The following is a 7,470-nucleotide window of genomic DNA, read 5'->3' as shown; positions in this document are numbered from 1 at the left end:
GATGGCAACGATCTTCGAATCCTATCTCAACTCCAATGAACAAACACTCTCAATCTCTTTCTTTCTCAATTTCTCTCTTTCTCAAATTGTGTCCAATTGCTACGTGATTCTTCATTCTTAAGAATGATATAACATGCTTTTCTTTTCTTTTACTTTTGATTAAAATAGCAAAAGATAAGAATAATAGCAATTATTATGTTTGCCATTTATTTATTTCACTTTTGGCAAAGTGATATCTTTAGCAATTATTTATGAGAAAGAATCTAGAGATAATGCTATTATTCTTATCTTTTGCTATTTTAATCAAAAGTAAAAGAAAAGAAAAGCATGTGATATCATTCTTAAGAATGAAGAATCACGTAGCAATTGGACACAATTTGAGAAAGAGAGAAATTGAGAAAGAAAGAGATTGAGAGTGTTTGTTCATTGGAGTTGAGATAGGATTCGAAGATCGTTGCCATCCAACGTCGAATCTTGCCGTGGGAACAATTCGGAAGATGAACTCTGGAATCGATCACTTCTCATTTCGCATGTATACGTCTTTTACTACCTTGTAGGATTATGGTTTTTGTATGTACTTGTTAGATATCCGAAATGGATCGTGGGCACACGAACCGTATATCAAAATATGGTTCCTACAATTGTAATGCATACAGACAATCTCTTGTGCATTTAGTAGGACGTTATTTGTGTATTTCGAAAATGATGATCATTTCGATGCTTTTGTATGCCCCTATGTTGGCTTAGTTATTTTGACTAGTATTAGTACAGAAACGCCAGTTCATAGGGCATTTCGGAACTGAGCCCTTTCATGATGACCTTGCAAGATAGCCAGTTCATCATGTATAATGTTTGGATAGATCACCATATCTATATTCAAATGTTGATGAAATAGTCCTCATTAATACTAATTTCCCATGTCTATGTAGCGACCCTATCAGTCTTTTGCGGCAAGTCACTTCTGCTATGTTATTTATATACTTTCATGAGATAGAGTATGAGCGAGATTTGAGAATCAAGAAAATGATTTACAGAATCGACGATATGCATATGTGTATTACATTGGTGACCATATGTCGACTCATCGGAATGCCAACAAAGCAAAGGCGTCCGAGAGAAGGGGAAAGAATTCCCTGGGATGATGGAAGAGGCCCAGTACCAGGGCTAGAACAAAACATGGCCTCACCACCCATACAACCAGAACATAGAATAGAAGAACTATTCCTGTGACAAAGTCCACTTGTTTTCAGTGGAACAAGAGATCCGGCCAAGCTGAGACATATGTACGAAAGATGGAGCGCATTTACAGCTTTTTCGCTGCACTGACCAAGAGCGCCTAACTTGCGTGCCCTTTTTAGCTGACTGGGTCAGCTAATTCCTGGTGGAAAGCAAGGATGAAAACAATGGCAGCCGAGCAGTTAGAAAATCTGACTTGAGGACAATTCAAGGTGGGCATATATGCCAAGTATATACCCAAGAGCTATCGCAAGAAGAAGGATGACACATTGCGAATGTGCTTAGACTATAGAGAACTGAACCAAGGGTAGACGACCTCTTTGACCAGCTCAAGGGGGGGACGAGTATGTTCTCAAAGATAGGTTTGCGGTCTGCATATCATCTGCTGAAGATCCGGCCAGAAAACGTACCTAAGACGGCCTTTCGAACTAGATATGGCCACTACTAGTTGTAGTTGAGCCATTCGGATTAACCAGCACACCACCCGTGTTCATGGACCTCGTGAATCGAGTGTTCCACCCGTTGTCACGACCGCACTTGCTAAGGATAGCAAATTCGGGGAAACCGCGACTAAGGGAGGGAATTTAGGAGCGGGATTTAGAAAGGGGTATATTCAGTCTCTTAATGACTCGACTTGTATAAGGAAATCAATCGAAATATCTAGATATCAAGAAGGCCACAAGGGGACCGTACATAATAATATCCAGAAAAAGGGTGCTCAATGAGTTTGAGAACATTGTTAACTAATACATATTGTTTGACAAATAACATAATATCATAACGAAATCAGTGTTCGCAGCGGAATAACATTTTGAGTATATGTATGAAGACATATACTCTACTCTGAGGTACTCATCCTAGATTGACAAAAGCTCCGCTTGCACACTACATCCTCGATCACAGCTCAACCTGCACATTTATAAATACATACAGGGCTAAGTACGAAAGTACTTAGTGGACACTTGCCGAAATTTACATACATGCATAATATTTTATTGTCAAGCCTTTCAACAGTAGTAAGATACGAGGGTTTTCCTTTAAAGACTCGTATTTACCAAAAATAATATCATTTCTTTCATCAATAACCCGCGCAGGCATTTTAATATCATTAATCACCATATCAGTAACTCGTGCCGAGAGGGAGGCCTCCCTCTACGGACACTATGATCGGCCAACCCGCTAGATGACTCACGATCACAAGGTGTACACTAATTCCGAAGGGATTTGCGGTCCCATCCAGAATCCGAATTCGATTAACATCAGATAGGCAATTAACAACAAAACATAAAGCATTTAGGCATTGACAATATCATTTAAATTCATAAGCATAAGGTCTTAACAATTCTACTATATGGTTTTAGTTTATACGTAAGAAAGCCCACCTGAATAGCAGACTCACGGTTTAGCTCTAACTCTGGTGCTTGACCTTTAATCCGAGAAAATAAAATAAGATTCTAATTCTCGAAAAATCTCAATAAATGAGGATGCGTGAAATGATTATGCATGACTCATATTCCTTTAATAATATTATGAGATGCTAATCCTATTTAAGGAAATAAAGCTCGTCTTATGAGGTCGGATTATTAATATTTAATAATCTACTCATCTTAAAAATAATCTAATTCACTTACTAATTAATAATTAGTAAGTCTTAAAATTAATCACTAATTAAATATAATTAGGATTAATAATGAGGCCTAAAATAAAAATTCTTATTGGGCCTAAATAAATAAATAATAGGTGCCCAATTATATGGATTTGGAGCCCATAAGAAAATTAATAGAAGCCCATGGGAAGCCCAAAATGAATTAATCTCTGGCCCAACAAATAAAATGAACTAGGCCCAATAAGAGGGCCCAAAAATTCGCCCAAACCCGGCCCAAACCGGCCCAAAAGAATTGGTCCAAACCCGGCCCAACTGAGAAAGACCCACTCCTCTCTTAAGTCTTCACTCTCGGTTCTCTCTACCGACAATCTCGGTCCCTCTCTCTATTTTCTATCACAAAACCAATCTCTCACGTCTCTTTCTATCTATCTTTGTTAAAGCAAATATTTCTTCTCTTATCATCGGTTCTCTCTCTCTCTTTTATCAAAACACACTCACACACACTTTTTAATCTCTCTCTCTCTTCTAACAACAAAACACACGCACACACTCCCTCTTTTTTTTTTATCTCTCTCTCTCTTCCTTTCTCTCAAAACAAAACACATGCACACACCTTTTTTTCTTTAGCAAAAGACACGCACACACACATACTTTATCTCTCTCTCTCTCTTCCTTTCTCTCAACACAAAACACATGCACACACCTTTTTTTCTTTAGCAAAAGACACGCACACACACATACTTTATATCTCTCTCTCTTTCTCAATTTAAAACTCACGCTGCATATCTCTCTCTCCCAAAGTTTCTCACACAGGATCCTCTCTCTTCTCTCCATCGGTCATCTCCCTCTCTCGCCCGTTCCAGCCGTCATCGAGGAGTTCCACCGCCGTGGCTCCGGAATCCGGCGCTGGCTGTTCGTCCTCCTCCCTTCTCTCATCAGTCACCACCCAGACCCGCCTCTCGCTCTCTCACTCGGCGTCGCGCTGCCGCGTGGAGCTGCTGCCGCTGACTGCTGCTGTTCTGCTCTGGGCCGCGACCAGCGGCGCTTGGCCTTTGACCGCGCCGTCCCGCTCCGCCTGAAGTCGCCGAGTCAGCCGCCTTCGACTGCTGCTGTCGCCGAGGAGTCCGCCGACTGCTGCTGTTCGTTGAGGAGTCCGCCGGCTGCTGCCACAAGTCTGCCGTCGTCGCAGCGAGATCGGCGCAGCACCATCATCCTCGCGTCCCTCTGACGCCGGCGTAGTTCTGCCAGTCGTCTGGAGTTGCCGCCACCGTCGCCAGCTGGACCCTCGGCAGCCGCTGCTGTCGTTCTCGGGCTCCGATGAGGCCGAGGAAGTTGCCGTTGTTGCGGCTCGACTGTGCAGGTCGTGGAGCAACAAGGCGAGCTTCTCGCCTGAACCCACCGCCAAGCACCGAGTCGCTGCTGCTCGTCGTCTCTTGATCAGCCTGAACAGGCCGCGTCCCTTCCTCCTAAAGCTAAGTTATATCCTTGACTCGTCTTCTTCCTACCATGTCTGAGTATCGATAAGCTTAAGCTTCTATGAGTAAGAAAGAATCAGGGTTTAACACTCTGTCAGTGAGCATGCTATCGCTATCCTTGTTCGTTCATTCATGTGCTATGTGTGAGGTCCTCATGGTTTGTGTTCTAGAGTGCAGTGGCAGTATACACATAAGTCTTTCTATTGCTATACATAACATGGACTGTTTGATGTAGTGGTAAAACATGATTATGCTCGTTGGTATGAATGCAAACTCGATTGGATAACTGAGGTAGTATAAATACCTTGAATGATGCTTGCTTTGGTGTTTGTTGGCTGTTGTGGTTGGATTAAATGAAGCAGCAGATCGAACTGAAATAATAAAGTTGTTCTTGCATTAATGCAGGTGGAATAAGGGAAGAAGGTGGAGCATTGAAGACAAGCTTACCTTGAGAATACTTGGTAGGATGAATTAAAGGCTCACTTCTCCTTGTGCAGTCCTCAAATGAAGAATGAAGAGAATGCAACAATGTTGGCTGTTTTGAATGACGAGGTGGTTTGGCTGGGAGCTTGTATACTTAGGTGTACTTGGGCATGGCAGCCTGCTGCATAGGCGTGGGAAAAAAAAAAGGTGCAGCAAGCTCAAGAGGGGATAGGGGAGTGTGCAGCACATGTCTCCACCCCCTTTCTCTTTTTCCCATTTTCTTGAACTTAGGGGGGGGTGGCAGAGTACTGTAGCAACACTGTTGAGTACTGTAGCAATAACTATTGAGTACTGTAGCGGCACTGTAGCCACGACTGTTTGAGTACTGTAGCGGTACTGATTGTTTTGTGTCTACAATAAATCTTTCATTGGTTCTGTATTAGAAACTTTGGTATCGAGTTTTTTCTAATATCGAGCACTTGTATTCAGATACAGATTAATCGAATAATTCTTGTATCCGATATCTATATTGTCTTGTAAAAATCTAACTTAAAACAGTGGATTGCTAAATTAAATCCATAGATTTAATTCGTTCGTCATTCTAATACCTAAATTAAATCCGTAGATTTAATTGGCTTCAAAGTCTGAAATAATTCACGACTTAAGTAACAATATGAAATAAACTCCATCTTGATTAATAAATAACACAACTTTGCTAAGTTGGTTATAACTTTGAATAATAATTATTCATCGACTCGAAGATTCACGTCGCGGTTTTAAACACGCGAAGATAAATAAAAGTATACTGCTAGTGTAGCGAATCTGTTTCCAAATTACGTAATTCAGAATCATAGTTGGAATTCATAAAGCGTTTCATTTACTAAAAAAAAAATAAATAAACACGCAATATTGGACTTAAATAAATATAAAAGAGCGGGTTGTTACATACTACCCCTCTTAACAAAAATTTCGTCCCGAAATTTGCATACCTATGTGAAAAGTTCTGGGTATTTTTCTTTCATCTGGTCCTCAAGTTCCCACGTCGCTTCTTCAGGTCCATGGTGTCTCCACAGTATTTTGACTGACGCGATTGATTTATTCCTCAACTCTTGCACCTTTCGGTCCAAAATAGCTTCAGGTTTTTCCTCGTACGTCAAGTCTGGGTTAAGAATCATTTCCTCTTGGTGAATTACGTGTTTGGGGTCAAACACATACCGTCTCAGCTGTGACACGTGGAATACATTGTGGACGTTTCCAAAGCTAGGTGGCAGCGCCAACCTATACGCTACGGGACCTATTCTTTCAAGGATCTCATAAGGTCCTACAAAACGGGGTCTCAACTTACCCTTAACACCGAATCTAACGATCCCTTTCGAGGGTGACACTTTCAAGAAAACCTTGTCTCCAATTTGAAATTGTAGTTCGGTTCGTCGGGTATCGGCATAAGACTTCTGTCTATCCTGGGCCTCTTTAATTCTTGCTCTAATCTGGCGGATGGTCTCGATCATCTCGCTTACTGCATCTGGCCCAAGGATTTTTCTTTCACCCACCTCATCCCAGTAAAGTGGTGATCTACACTTCCTTCCATACAGCGCCTCATAGGGTGCCATATCAATGGTCGCCTGGTAACTGTTGTTGTAGGCGAATTCGATCAACGGTAGCACTGATTCCCAACTTCCTCCTCGGTCTAGCACCACTGTCCTCAACATATCTTCAAGGGTCTGAATTGTCCTTTCTGATTGTCCATCTGTTTGAGGATGAAAGGCGGTGCTAAAGTTTAATCTTGTTCCCAACTCTTTCTGCAAACTGATCCAAAATCTAGAAGTAAATTTTGAATCTCTGTCTGAAGTAATGGATATTGGTATTCCATGTAGCCGTACAATCTCACGGATGTACAGTTGGGCTAGTTTCTCCGATCCATGGGTAATTGGAATCGGTATAAAATGAGCGCTCTTCGTGAGACGGTCTACTATTACCCAAATAGCTGTGTTGCCCCTATTTGTCTTGGGTAGACCCGTCACAAAATCCATTGCTATGTGCTCCCACTTCCATTCTGGGATTTCCAATGGCTGCAATTTCCCATATGGTCTTTGATGTAAAGCTTTCACTTGCTGGCATGCAAGGCAACGCTCTACAAACGAGGCTATATCTCGTTTCATCCCGTCCCACCAAAACTTCTGTTTCAGATCTTGGTACATTTTGGTACTCCCGGGATGAGCGGTATAGGGCGTGTCATGAGCTTCACTCATGATCTCGTTTCTGAGTTCCTCGTTATGGGGAACACACAATCTTCCTTCAAAAAGAACGGCGTTATCCGTTGCCTCTTGATAGCCTCCTGGCGTGCCTGTTCGGATCTTGAGACGAACTTTTTCCAAGCTCTCATCCGCTCTCTGGGCACTGACGATCCTTTCTCTGAGGTCTGGGACGGCTACCAGAGTTGCAATAATTGCTCTTGTCGTTGCCGGTGGCTGAACCACTTCTATCTTCAATCTGTCAAAATCCCTTACAAGCATGTCCTCTTGAGTGAGAAGAAGTCCTAACTCGGATTGAGTTTTACGACTTAAAGCATCAGCTACTACATTAGCTTTTCCCGGGTGGTAGTTGATACCGCAATCGTAATCCTTCACGAGCTCGAGCCATCTCCTCTGTCTCATGTTCAAGTCTTTCTGCTCGAAAAAGTACTTAAGGCTTTTGTGATCAGTGAAGATTTCACATCTAACTCCGTATAGA

The sequence above is a fragment of the Salvia miltiorrhiza genome, chromosome 6 (assembly GCF_028751815.1).
Source record: "Salvia miltiorrhiza cultivar Shanhuang (shh) chromosome 6, IMPLAD_Smil_shh, whole genome shotgun sequence".
In the NCBI taxonomy this organism is placed as follows: Eukaryota; Viridiplantae; Streptophyta; class Magnoliopsida; order Lamiales; family Lamiaceae; genus Salvia; species Salvia miltiorrhiza.
Note: the sequence above shows the minus strand (reverse complement) of the source record.